Source organism: Rhinichthys klamathensis, unplaced genomic scaffold, assembly GCF_029890125.1.
Source record: "Rhinichthys klamathensis goyatoka isolate OS25496 unplaced genomic scaffold, OSU_Roscu_1.1 h1tg000579l_1, whole genome shotgun sequence".
NCBI lineage: Eukaryota > Metazoa > Chordata > Actinopteri > Cypriniformes > Leuciscidae > Rhinichthys > Rhinichthys klamathensis.
Window position 1 is genome coordinate 564,500 of NW_026607043.1, and position 14,425 is coordinate 578,924.

At 40.9% G+C, this 14,425-nt stretch overlaps 1 protein-coding gene across 7 annotated transcripts in view; it reads right to left on the reverse strand.

Moving 5' to 3' along the window:
• myt1la (myelin transcription factor 1-like, a) overlaps positions 1–8,230 on the reverse strand; it is a 62,977-nt gene extending 54,747 nt beyond the window's left edge. For 6 of the 7 annotated variants that reach the window (XM_056240080.1, XM_056240082.1, XM_056240079.1 and 3 more), the window contains exon 1: positions 7,977–8,230. The gene's annotated coding sequence lies outside the window, so the exon portion shown is untranslated. Of the gene's footprint in view, positions 1–7,768; positions 7,851–7,976 lie in introns of all 7 variants that reach the window. The other variant, XM_056240078.1, reaches the window with a different exon arrangement.
• Between the last annotated feature and the right edge of the window lie 6,195 nt (positions 8,231–14,425).

Here is a 14,425-nt window from a genome sequence, read left to right on the forward strand (position 1 = left end):
ATCCTTCTGTCATCTTCTAAGAATTCGAGAGCCATATCTTCTTCCTATGCCAAGGCAGCAGAACCTGTTCACCTCTTTAGAATGCTTTGTATTCTGTTAACACACTCCTGCAACAACAACCCTAGCAACCCGTGTCTATGTCTGCAGACACAAAATACTCATGCCCATTTGAGCTCTCTAATGTACTCCATCCTCCTTTCTTTTTAGAACACAAAGTAAAGAGTGAGCAGAAACCAGATGATCTCTTAAGAGCTGAACTCGTGTAATCACCCCAGATTAGTTATTAAGGAAAATGCCCCCGCTGCACAAACACACACACAAAAGGAATCCTTTTCACATTCAAAAAGAAAGATGATGAGGCCCCTCCATTTACTCCCCCCTCCCTTCCACGGGTCTGCAAATGCAACAGGAAATAGGCCTCCATATGCGGCCACAGCTCATGTTGTGAGATGCTCTCACCGATTGGAGTGAATCATTGCCATTATCGGATAGCCGTGTGTATGCGTTGCGCTTTCAAACACAGACTCGATAGCTTTCCTGAGTCACTGTGCATATATGGGAAAATCAGGTCAGTACTGATTTGGAGAGTGTATACGGTCTATGGGGAAAGGGGGGGGGGGGGGGGGGGGGGGGGGGGGATCTATGGGAGTCTATGGGGAGTTTATATACCAATGCTCGTTTTCAAAGGCTGCCATCACCTTTACAATGTCCTGATGATCAGATTCCCGATGATCGGTCTACTTGTGCTCTATTTCAGGGGTTTTCAAAGTCTGGGGCACGTCAGGGGAGGCACAGCACGAAGGAGTAGGCCTCTACATCCTGGCGACAAGTGTCAATTGATGGCTGTATGTAAATGTGTTACTGACACACTAGATTTATAAAGAAAGAAAATAAAAAGCAGAACGTGCTTGATAAGTTGTTAAAAGCGCAATAAACTGCACAAGAGAACTGAATTCGGTGCTGAATTAGGTTTGCTGTGGTATAGAAATTGTTTGTGTGTGTGTGTGTGTGTGGTTGGGGGGGGGGGGATCACGTACTTTGTTTCCAAAGGGAGGCCCACTGTCTTTGACTTTGAAAACACTGAAAATTACAAGATTTTACATTTCAAATGCCCAAATGATGCACTTGTTTGTCCAAAAAAAGGAACATTGGACACTTGCACAACTTAACTTCCGAAGTGAAAAGAGAGAATCTTGCTCTGATGCCAGATGTTATTTGGGACACAACTAAGATCTTTCGGTTACACTTTATTTCGATAGTCCACTTTAGACATTTTACTAACTACTGTATAAGTAACTTTGCAACAAAATGAATTCATTAATTTTAATGTAATTAAAACATTAACTAAGATGTCAACTAACTCTCATTAATTTGCAACTACATGTCAGCTAACTCTCATTATTAGTAGACTGTTAGATTAGGGTTAGGGTTAAGTAGAATAAGTTGACATGTACTTACAAAGTTTCTTACAGTCAGAAGAATGTCTGTTTGGGGAACATCAAAATAAAGTGTACTAAGGTGTACTGTATGCATATGTGAGTGCATTAGCAGGTTGTTGCTGAATCGCATGTGTTTCATATGAGATGAGGACATGCAGCCAGTGATGAGGCCGAAACCAGCACATCCAGTTCTAGTAGGCTTTGACTATTTAATTTCACTTAACATTTTATTTATTCGTTATATTGAAGATAATTTTTTTAACGATATTGTTTTACTTCTGTTCTTTTTGAGCACGTGAGCTTAACTTGAGTGTTTGTAGATGTTGCAATTTGGTGGTGTTCAGTTTTATTTCGATTTTAGAAAATAAACGTGATTGCTCTCCTCACAAATCAAATGTTTCTTGTTTTTCACTGGCATGTCTCTTAGGTGTTGAGGACTAGTGCATCTTTGAGCCTACGTTTAGTACAAGTAAAATACTTAAGCACTGTTAAAATCAGATACTCTAAGACTTGTCCTAAAGTTGTATCGGAATTGGTGACTTGTAACTTGTAATGGGAATATTTTCGCTGTAAGGTATCTGTACTTTCACTCAAGTATGGCTTTCAGGTACTCTTTACACTTCTGCTCTGACTGCTAGTTGAAATGCAGTTGCAAAGTTACTTATAGTAAGTAGTGGACTAAACTTTCAAAATTGGACTATCAAAATAAAGTGTTACCCTTCCAATGTCATTCAACTTGTCCATGTTGCCATTTAAGTACTGTAATTTGGCTGCTTCTAGCATGTGAATGAAGAATTTAGGCAAAATACCATTTGATTACACGTAGGGTCTTTGACGATAAAAGTTATAGGAAGTATTTTTCACCTTAAAAAAGGTTTATAAGCCTATAAGCCTTTAGAATCCTTGATACTGATTAGATATTTCCTAATATTCCCCATTGTCCGTGTTTCCCTTGAACAGAACAATTATCCATTTAAAAAAGTAAATTTGAAGCTATATTATTTAAAACTGGCATGGTCCCCTGAAACACTGTTAGGCTGCGGTAAGGGGTAAGAGGTAAGGCTGGGTTTGTTTACACTGCATGCCTGCTGATCCTGAATCCTGGGATCTAACCTGGGCTGCCCCTGAATGTTTTATTCACCCTCACACAAATCTCTCATTCCCTGTCTTTCGCTGTCTCACTCTTTCTTTCTTTCTTTCTTTCTTTCTTTCTTTCTTTCTTTCTTTCTTTCTTTCTTTCTTTCTTTCTTTCTTTCTTTCTTTCTTTCTTTCTTTCTTTCTTTCTTTCTTTCTTTCTTTCTTTCTCCCTCTACCTCCCTCCCTCTACTCAACTAGGTCACAGTAGCATCTAATATAGATCAGGGCTTCCCATGAAACAGGTAATAGAATAATCTAAAAGAGTGTTATAGCCTTCATATACAATAACATGTTTGTATGTGATAAAATCTTTGATTCATAGTTTTCCGGAGAACCAAATAACCTCTACACCATGACCCATATATAAATAAAAAGCCACCTTTATTCATAATGCAACTGTTGATTCAGAGTTACATTGGTATTTTTCGTTACCGAATTCTACTTTGCATTGTTCACAGAGATAATTTACTAGTGGGAAAGTTAAAAAATGTAAGATTGGATTTGTCTTCTCAGAATAAAAGATGTTTTTCAATTCATGCACGCTATTAGTAATGCTTATTTTCAAGCATTCAATATAGTGATACTTTGCCATTCACTACTGCAGTCTGTCAAGGATATTTGGTGATGCTAAATCATTTAGAGTGAAAGCAAATTCAATAGAATCTAATATTTACTTTGAATAAATATGTAAAGGATTTTTTTCTAAAATATTGTATTTTTTATATTTGACTTCATTTATTTATTAAAAAAATATATAATAATTGTAATTATATTAATTTAAATTCTTTACATTTTCATGTATTTTTGTTGTAAAATATCCTTAAGAATTATGTTTGAGGTACGAACAAGACGACATTTTTATTATATCATCACAAACTACTCCAGAGTGAATACCTTAGTCATGTAACTCGCTAGCACCAAATTCATTGATTCAGACAAAAATTCCCATATAAATATTCATAAAAACTGTGTAAAAAAAAAAAAAAGAAAGAAAAAAAGAAAGAAAGAAAAGCAATTGGGATATTGTGGTTCTTCAGGCATAATGAGCATGATGTGAGCACTGAATGGCCCGCTGGGTGTGTATGTGTGTGTCCATGCTCATCAGCCAATAAAAGCCTGTCTGTCAGCCTGACAACATTCCTGTAACACCACATGATTCAGCAAAACTCCACCATTAATACCACCAGAGCTACTTAAACGTCCTGTAAACTTTTTGGTACCGCACACACAGTAGATTGAGTGACAGCTTTCAACTTCAACACTAAATCATCAATGTATTATTAAATTGCTTGCTTAGCGCCATGCTAGTACCAAGAAGCCCAGAGTCTCACTCCAGCTTGAAGTAACATCTGCTGGAAACAGGGGGAATTGGATGGGAGTTTGGCAGAGTTTGATAGGTAGGCTGGATGAGAAAATCTCACTCACTTTGACAGCATAAGCGCTGACTAGCACTGTCTTAATGCTAGCATTATGTTATTCGCCCTATAAGACTGCAGTATAACAATGAGCCAATATAGCCAATTATGCTAACTAATCTGACAACCTAGACATATTTTTGCATTTTACCTTAGTTTCATTCTGAACTTCAGCTTAAAGGGTTAGTTCACCCAAAAATGAAAATTATGTCATTAAAGGTGAACTAAGTAACTTGTTTACCTTAACCGAACAGCTTTGGAGTCATTGTAATGTTTATATTACTGATTTCGTGTTGAATGGTGGTCGTCTCGCACCCCCCTGGTGCCTGTGAGCCGCAAAACCACCCTTGCAACTTTGGGCCGGCGAGCCGCCGGCCTGAGTGTTAGGAAGTATCGTGTGATATCAGGTCTCGCGAGGTTACGAATTGCTTTACGGCAAAAAAACAGATCTGATAAAATTCTGATAAAATGAGCATCAAACAGAAATAACCCGGCGTCGTATACATGTGGTGTTGGGCGCGCGCAGCTCTTAAAGGGGCCATACCTTATTTCCACTCGTTACAGCGTCCATCCTACTGAACAGGCACCGGTGTACCGTGTACAGGGGGAGGGGATCCGGCCGTGAGTGCGAGCCATCTCTGCGTGAGTGCTATTCACGACAGTACATGTGCTCCACAGCGACTCTAGGGGTCGCTGTTTGACAAAAACGGAATTGTTACTGAGTGCTGCTTCAATGACTCACCCTCATGTCGTTCCAAGCCCGTAAGACCTCCGTTCATCTTCGGAACACAGTTTAAGATATTTTAGATTTAGTCCGAGAGTTTTCTGTCCCTCCTTTGGAAATGTATGTACGGTATACTGTCCTTGTCCAGAAAGGTTAGAAAAACATCATCAAAGTAGTCCATGTGACACCAGTGGGTTAGTTAGAATGTTTTGAAGCATCGAAAATACATTTTGGTCCAAAAATAATAAAAACTATGACTCAGCATTGTATTCTCTTCCGGTTCTGTTGTCAAGCCGCGTTCACGAGTCCGCAGTGACGCTGATGACGTAAGACGCTGCTGACGTGTTATCAGTGCACCCGAGCTTCGTTTACAGTCTGAGGGAGACGCACGCTGTAAACAAAACAATCTTCGCAAACATGTCTAAGGATTTCGACACAGAGGAAGACTTGCATTTTTTTGCCCAGCCATATTTATTTGAACCCGAATACACAGACACACCAGATAACACGTCAGCAGCGTCTTACGTCATCAGCGTCACTGCGGACTCGTGAACGCGGCTTGACAACATAACCGGAAGAGAATACAATGCTGAATAAAGTCGTAGTTTTTGTTATTTTTGGACCAAAATGTATTTTCGATGCTTCAAAACATTCTAACTAACCCACTGATGTCACATGGACTACTTTGATGAAGTCTTTATTTCCTTTCTGGTCAAGGAAATATTCCTTTTTGGACAAGGATATATTAGATTCCATTTTCAATGGAATCTAAAATATCTTAAACTGTGTTCCGAAGATGAACGGAGGTCTTACGGGCTTGGAACGACATGAGGGTGAGTCATTAATGACATAAATTTCGTTTTTGGGTGAACTAACCCTTTAATGTTCTCATGTCTGTTTACATTTTACGCTACTGCATCACTATAAAAAAAAAATCGGAATAATCTGAAAACTAGTCAACCATTTCTCAAAACACAAACTCAGAAAAAAGGCTACAGACAAATGAGCAAAACATACAGGCATAACTAAATGAGGTCAGGATAATGTGCATGTATATATAATATACACATAAATGAAATCCATCCAATTTTGTTCTTTCCCAAGCTGCCTTCACCAACGATGCTATTTTTGTCTGAGCCAATGCCACACATCAGACAGAGTGGTTAGTGTTTGTGTGTGTGTGTGTGTGTGTGTGTGTATGGGGTGGTTAAGGGGTGGTGGGGGTTGGTTGGCGACTCATTAAACCTGTAAGATTGCGAAATGGGCAAGGTTTCCTTCTGTTTCCCTCTCCCTCTCTTTTACTCACTGCCTTTCTCTTCCTCAGTGTATAAATGGCTCACTGAGGAAAGGAAACCCTCTGGGGTCATGGAGATTCTAGCCAGACAAATCACATGTTCTCCTGAGGACTCTTTCTCCACCTCAAACCCAAGCTTACCCTCAGCCTGCTCAGGTTGTGATCCTAAATGCGGCACTTTTCTGACAGGAAAGCATCCGAGTAAGGCCATTTTAAATGGTAATTTCTCTACTGAAGCGTTGCAATAATCTAATGTCATCTCTTGTAGTTAGCCAGTTAGTTACCCAAACTAAACCAGGAGCTAAAGGAGAAACAAGAACACAAAGAAGTGAAAAAAAGAAGCAGAAACGCAGTATATTAGTCATTTTGCAAGTGTAACGACACTGTCACCGTCATATCTGCTTTTCTAAGAATGTTGCTATGGTAAGATTAACTTAACTAACAAGCATCGTTAGGTACCTATAAGAGTAATGAGATCATATGCTGGAATCATGTGAGATCACATACAGTATTCATAAGTGTGACAGCTCTCTCTTGAACTCCTGCTGAGATGTCTCACTGCTGATCCAGGTCCAGAACCTCCCACCTGAACTTCTCCTTAGCTATTATTTGACTAGATTTGACTGTTTTCAGATCAGCTGAAAAGGGCAACCGTCAAAACACCCCCAGTCAACAATATCACCCATCATTGCATAAACATTTGCTCAGATGGTTATATGAATAATGCACACATTTTCTCTAGAATTATTCTCCATCACTGATGTAGATAGGCACTGGCTTCTATCATTGTGTGTGAGATTTGCACACCCCACAATCTATGCAAACATTTCATTAATATCATTAAGAAATCTTACAATAAACTAACAAGAAGAATGATTATTATTCATATAAATTATGCTTTAATTATTATTATTTTTGTTAGTTAATTTTAATAATTACATAACATATTAACTAAATAAAATATTAAAACTTTATTTGATAAACATTACTTTAATGTAATTATCTTATTTAAATAATAATAATAATAAAAGTTAATCATTATAAATTACCATAATACTTTAAAATAATTATAATATTTATAATAATAATTGCAATAAAGTTCATTATAAATTATTATAATTTGTTTATACAAATAACAGCCGTGACATCAACAATAGTAATAATAATAAAAGTTTATCATTATAAATTATTATAATAATTTATAATGTAATAATAATAATAATTATTAGATAATAAAGGAAACAGAAAAAATATTAATTCTCCATGATGGAGGTCCAGTGCATACTAAATCCTGTGTCGTGCCACTGGTTGACATTATATAACACCCTGTGCAATATATTCACACCTATGGCTGCACTATCAGTGGCTGTTTAATGAGCCCCAGTTGTACAAGCAACTCTTCTCTGCTCTTTGTTCCACAGGTAAATCAACAACAGCCCCATCCAGCAAACCCTGCCGCAACTCACATTCAACTTCAAATCACTCAACTTTCAGAGTCACACTCCTGAGGTGAAGATGTTTAAGACAGATGTTTCATTTTGCCCCGAAACATGCACAATTAGCCCAAAAAGATGAGTGTTCCAAATCACGATTTGCTTAAAAGTATTACATAAGAATCAACTGTCAGACTAAGGTTAAAAATCTATTTTATGGCCGCTAATTATTGAGTGTCATGCGTATATGTAGTTGGGAACAACCATTAGTCGGTCAGATAGCCATTGCATTGCAGTTTGAAAGGCAAAGAGGTAGCGGAGCTTACTTTGTCAGACAGCTACTCTGCAGCTCTGTGTGTTGGAATGCAAAAGTGATGTCTTCATGAACGCATTAGAACGTCTTCCTCTCTTAAAAACACACGCACACAGACAAACATGCACACTCCTTGTTCATAAACGAACATAGATTATGAGGCCACGACATGCCAGCATGGCTAAACAAGTAGAACAAGAAGTAAACAAAGTGAAACCTACTGAAATGGCGACACTGTCTTTCTCTCTCCCTCCCTCTGTCTCCTCACACACCGTAGGTCTGAAAGTCTGCACCCGTCTTTCTCTGTTTCTCTTTAAAATGCTTTTTCTGTCCCTCAAAGCACACTCTTTCACTTCTCTCGTCTGTTCTCCTGAGCTTTCTTTGTCTGAGCTCGGTATTCCGCCAGCACTTAGAGAGATGGAGGGAGAGAGAGTGGAGGAGCAGGGAACTGCAGCCGCTCTGGAGAGGCAGTAGAAAGAGCGGGAGAGAGAGAGAGAGAGAGAGAGAGAGAGAGAGAGAGAGAGAGAGAGAGAGAGAGAGAGAGAGAGGAAGGGAGGGAGGGAGAGACACAGACAGACAGGGAGGAGGGGAGTGAGAGAGTTGGAGCGTAGGGAGGGAGCTGTGAGCAGAATGTGTGAGGCGGTAGAGAGAGAAGCATGTGAGCCAGTCTCCAGAAGCGACGCGACACTGCAGCAGCAGCGAGTGTGGAGCATGCAGAGCCAGACTTACCCACCTCATCTGACCGACAGACAGACAGCACGGACCCTCAGCTTTGGAGACGCAAAGGCTGCCAGGCTAAAAAACCAAAAAGAAATAGGAGTTGTATGGCAAAATAAACAAACCCAGTCTGCCCGAAGCCAGAGAACAAAGGGCAGGCTGGAAATGGATAACCTTAATCAGTCTCTCCCATATTAATTCAGCTGTAGACAGTCTGTTTCTAGTCACTCTCTGCTCTGCTCTCCCCACAGACTACAGAGTCTACAAAGCCATATGAATGCGCTAGCGTGTGCAGTTGTGTGGGAGTCTGTATTTGATATAGAATATGAATTATGTGCCAGTAAAATGTGCCTCATTGAAAATTAAGCAAACAACGTGGTATACAACGGCCACGTCTGCGTTAAATCCCTGCTGACAATGGCTTCATTTACAAACTCTTTCAATAAAATCTCAACTGATTTAGTTAGGTTCTATTTTTAATCAAAAACCAAGATGCATAAAAAAATTCCAGTGCTTTTCGAAATGTTGAACCCATTTGAAAAGCATTTTAGGACAACTACCATTGTTTTTTGAATAATCTGGAGATCCCCAAGTGCTGAAACACAAACAGACAGCTCTTGGTGCTGAAACAAGGGGGAACACTGGACAGCTCCTGGTGCTGAAATAAAGAACATATTGGACAGCTCTTGGTCCTGAAAAAAATCAGTCCAGTCTTTTCTCTACCCATGCAAGTAAACCCCAGAAAAACAAGGCAGCCTAGTTGCCTCTCAACGGCGTGGCACATATAATGGCAGCTGTCTTGGAAATGCCTCCCTAATCACGTTAATAGGTTTAATCAGTGAATTAGCAGCAGGAAAATGTCAGAGTGGCCAACAGAAAATGGAGAAGCTAATTAATGGAAAGGGAGAGTGTCTAAAATGCCGGTGCTGGGGACAGGCGTGAAGGGTGCTGTTCCTCATGGGCATTGCTCTTGTGGGGCCGCAGTGAAACGCAACCCTGTGGCAATTACGCACACGAGAGCAGACTCCCATTAGACGAAATGCATATGTACTTGGCTGATATCCCAGAACCCATGTCTCTCGCATTCAGTATTCATAAGCAAGGCTAACCATTGTGACTATGAATGCATGACGCCGGCTTTCACTAAAGCGAGGAACATTCATGCGACACGCGTCGTTCAATGTGCACGTGCCATAGTGGCTTTCTTAGAATGGCCTACGCCTTGTCTGCCTGGAAAAACAGAACGATCGATAGACTCCGAACGCAGTCGTGAGCGTACACACAAACTCGCACACACACACACGCACGTTCAAATCACACCAATAACGAGGCTCTCATAGCCGCAGTGCTCGGAGGAGCCTGTCTGGACCCACCGATCCAACAGATCTCGACGTTCTGCAAGAGATGGTGTGGGATTAGAAATCAAATTCTTAATCCTAAACCCGAGAAAATGAAAAACACTGCTCTAGGACCAGCAGAAACAGGCTTTGTGGTGGGAAGTGAGGAGACAGGCGGAAAGAGGCAGGGGGAACGAGAGCAGCCACTGCCATGGAGAGCAAGGGATTTGGGGGTGTGTGTGTGTGTGTGTGGGGGGGGGGGGGGGGTGTCGGGGTGGGTGGAGGGAGGAAAGAGCGGTAATTAAAGGAGAAAGGCAGGGGAGGCTGGGAGGAGAGGAGACTGGAAGAGACATGTACACACACACACACACATACACGCTAAGGGAAAGAGCTGAGGCAGCGAGGGAGAGGAGCGGAGGGGTGCAGACATGTCTTCCCTAGTGAAAGAGACAAATGCATTGTGATAGGATGGGAAGCCTCATAGGAGCTGATTTATTTCCACAGACGCTGTGTAGGGCTGTGACACACACACACACACACACACACACACACAGATACACATGGGCCTACTCGCAGTGACACATCCATAAAAATACATATATGAAGTATGGAAAGCAACACTTGTATAATGAACATAAATTAGCAGAGGCATGTTAAAACATTATATATTTCAAAGATGTAGATCTACGGATTCGTTTTCAGTCACGATTCTTTCTCTTTCCTCTCGTCGTCTCCATCATTAATCTCTCTGTAGGTCTTTGCCTCGCTTTCTCTCTCCCTCTCTTTTTTCGCTGCCAAAATTTGCTGTTGCAGAAGCGACAGAACGCGACCTTCCGTTCAGGCTGCGCCAAACGAGGAGCGCTCATCAGCCATGCAAATGAGTGTGCATTCATTAGCGCTGACAGATGGCCTGCTGGAGAGATGATGATGGAGGAGAGAGGAGGGAGCGTTTCTCACACTCATTTGCTGCAGAGAGGTGGAGAGAAAGGGTAGAGTGTGTCAGAGGTGTGAGGGCTTGGCTGAGGCAGGGTGGTTCAGATCCATTCACCCAACTGCCATCATCAGCTTTGGGTTTGGATGCCATGTGACAGTGACAGGTGCTGGTCTTAGCATTCCATTGTATGTGTGCGTGTTTGGATATGTGTGTGAGTGTCTTCCTATGTCTGCTTCATCCACCATATTGCGTTTTTCTTATGATTATAGCTTGTGTTGGCTCGGTTCTACTGTGAATGGTATTGGAGAAAGCATATGAAGCTTTGTAAACAGGAAGTGAATGTTAGACGGAACAAATTGTTGTCTTCCTTGTGGAAGTATGTAAAGTTTTCTTTTGAGTGTGTGTAGTTCTTTATTTGTGTGCACAGAATACATAAGAAATGCACACCCACACACATATAGATTATATATAAATATACTGTATACATTTATATACACACACACATACAGTTATGTGCATATGTTTAAATTTGTATGCACAGTGACTGAATGTAAATGCAGAGCGATGGATGGACAGACAGATAGATGAAATCATCTATCCATTTATCTATCTATCTATCTATCTATCTATCTATCTATCTATCTATCTATCTATCTATCTATCTATCTATCTATCTATCTATCTATCTATCTATCTATCTATCTATCTATCAGTGTTTCCGCAACCTCTCTGTAGTCAAATGAACTTCCTCTATATGCAGCGAACGGTGATTCCACATGCACAAACACACACACCCCCACTCATTCCTGCACTATTGCCCTGTTTTTGTGCGATTGAACTCCACACATCAATCAGTGGTTTGGTGAAGATTCAGAACAAGGGAGTTGGAAAAGACACCACCTCTGTGTGTGAGAGAGAACGTGTTGTGTGTGTATATTTTTGTGTGCACATGCCTCTGCTACCTCCCCGATCCAGGCATGTTTGAAGGCTATGGCGGTGTGACCTACTTTAACTGCCTGGCTTGAATAATGTATCTCGCAGAGAGAGAGAGAGAGAGAGAGAGAGAGAGAGAGAGAGAGAGAGAGAGAGAGAGAGAGAGAGAGAGAGAGAGAGAGATGGAGAGAGAGATGGAGAGAGAGATGGAGAGAGAGGTGGAGAGAGAGATGGAGAGAGAGAGAAAGAGAGAGATGAGGGGGCTAAGAGGCGTGAGAGAAAGAGAGTGAAATGAGTGCGAGAAAGAGGGAGAAAAGGAGCGCGAAAAAGAGAGCAAAAAAGAGGAGGAGGAAAGCAGAGAAACCCACAGCACGGTTTGTCATTCACACATCTCTGTCGATATGCCTCAGTGTCAACAAACAGTCTCCACCAGCGTGGAGTAAAAAGCAAAGCTGGATAGAGCGAGAAAAAGAGAATGAGGCAGGGAGAGAAAGAAAGGGCGTTAGTGCAGGGTTCAGATATGAGAAGAAAGCCCAGGTCTTTAACAGTCTGCAGTGCAGCCGCTTAACAGGAGAGGAGGGGAGGGGGTCCAGACGGCTCGCAAGCATCCACACAAATGCTGCTTTACACAGCACCTCCTTGTCACCTCTGCTAACATGAGTCCCTCTTTAAGTTCCCTGCTGAAAAGACCAGCATAGACTAGTATGAATTTCAAGGCTGGTTTAGCTGTAGGACAAGGCTTGCGAAACATGTCCGTTCTTTCTGATGAAGATGATTGACTGAGGCACATATTCATCCTAGCCATCTTGGAACCTTATAAGTGATATTTGTTGAATTTTCTACAAAAAGGCAGCAACTTCGCCCTCCTTACAAATAGCATGGGAGGCTTGATGCGCTATTGATCTCAATAGAATCTGGTGTTAGGATGTTGTTAAACCCCATTAAGCTTAATATATCATGTTTGATACGCATAATACTAAAGCCCCTACATGATCAAAACTTTCCTGAAATGTTGTACACAATCTTCTACATGCCTTCTGCTCTCTGATTGATAGTTTACTTTTTTAGCAAGTAAAGGACCTATTCAGGTGTGAAATCTTTAATGATTTTTAAGTAACTTTTATATTGTTAGTGATATTTCAAGATAAACACTAACTGGATTGAAGCAACTTATGTTTACTTAAATATCCATACATCATTTTTCAGAAAAATTGTGTTAAAATTCAAGTATCAAATATATTTTTCCTCCTCGGGTGTGAGCGCCATATTCTCCTACACTATGAGCCATAAAAGCCTGATATAAAAAAATACCATACTCAAAAAAAAAAGAAAAAAAAAAAAGAAAGCCACTCTTTTATCACTTGTGATAGTTGTACATTCAAGCTGTTTAGCAAGATTTTAAAAAAGAAAAGCGTTTTGCATAAAGCTTGGAGAATATATTTAATTTAACCCTAAGCTCTCGAGCCCCACCCTGTGTCTGTCTGCAATGTGTGAAGAAGGTTTAAGCAGCACCATGCAGTCTCATTCAACAGCCATATGTGCTCAAGAGGTGTAGGTGCACACTGACTAATACATATGGTGGCTAATTGGATAATTGCAGTAATGCCACTGACTCAGTCTGTTCTCTGTGTGGGATTCTTGCCCACGGTGTTTAGAGGCGCCTGGCTGTAAGGCTAACGTGCTCAAAATGACCCACATTATCAGTCTGAAACCAGGGGTGCTAAAGGGTTCTGTCGTGTATATGATGACGTGTATGATCCTAAGATCATGTAAGCAGACTGAAAGCAGTGTTTCAAAATTTAAATTTAATTTAAAGCTGCCGTCGGCAACATTTTTTTGATCATATTCAGTGAAATCGACACTATAATCTGACAGAACAACATAAATAAAGTGGTTTTAGAAAAAAACCCGAGCTTCTAACTCCACCTGGAGCGTGTTATTTGTTTTGCAAAAATCCACAGCTCCCGGTTCATCATGTCCAATCAGCGCAGGGGGGGTGTGAGATCTGACTGTCAATCACAGATCGGGCACACGCCACCCCTCGCGCACGTTACAATCAGAGCTCTGGTTACAATCACATGCAGTTCGCGGAAGTTCGCGCAGTAACGAAGAGTGATGGCGGAAAATCAAGTAAGCTCATTTAGAGTATAAATGACGTTAGCAATTGCAATCTATCGGTAGATTAGCCAGGACAGCATACCTCCAAATACTCCATGGCGTTGATGGATGCTGATGAGACGGGCGCGTTCTGAGTTCACTGAAAATCTGGTGCACACACACTGACGAGCATGAACTCGGTCACGGCGGTGGGAGGGTATCCGTTGATAGTGGGGGAGGGGCATGAGAGTTGTAAACATTCAAAATTTTCCTAAATCCACTCAATCTGCCAGACTTGCCGACTGGAGCTTTAAAGGTGATGTTTTTTTATGTTTATCAAATATTATTTCTTCTTATATTCAGGGGTGCACATAACTTTTCAGTGAGTTACTCAGGTGAGTACCAGGAGATGGTGTTTGGTACTCACCCCATATGTAGCGTGGTCTTAATAAGTGCAGTCCTCCTCAGTGTAGAAGCTGTCAATCACAGCTGTCAATCATGACATCACATTCCCGTTTTTATAGCATCAAGTAACTAACTAAAGACCGAACTTATTTTAAAAAACGAACACTTAAATTTACATCAGCGCGAAAAAAACTACCTGAAATGACAGAAAACATCTTTGGAAAAAATTTATTTCGACTGAGTGTAA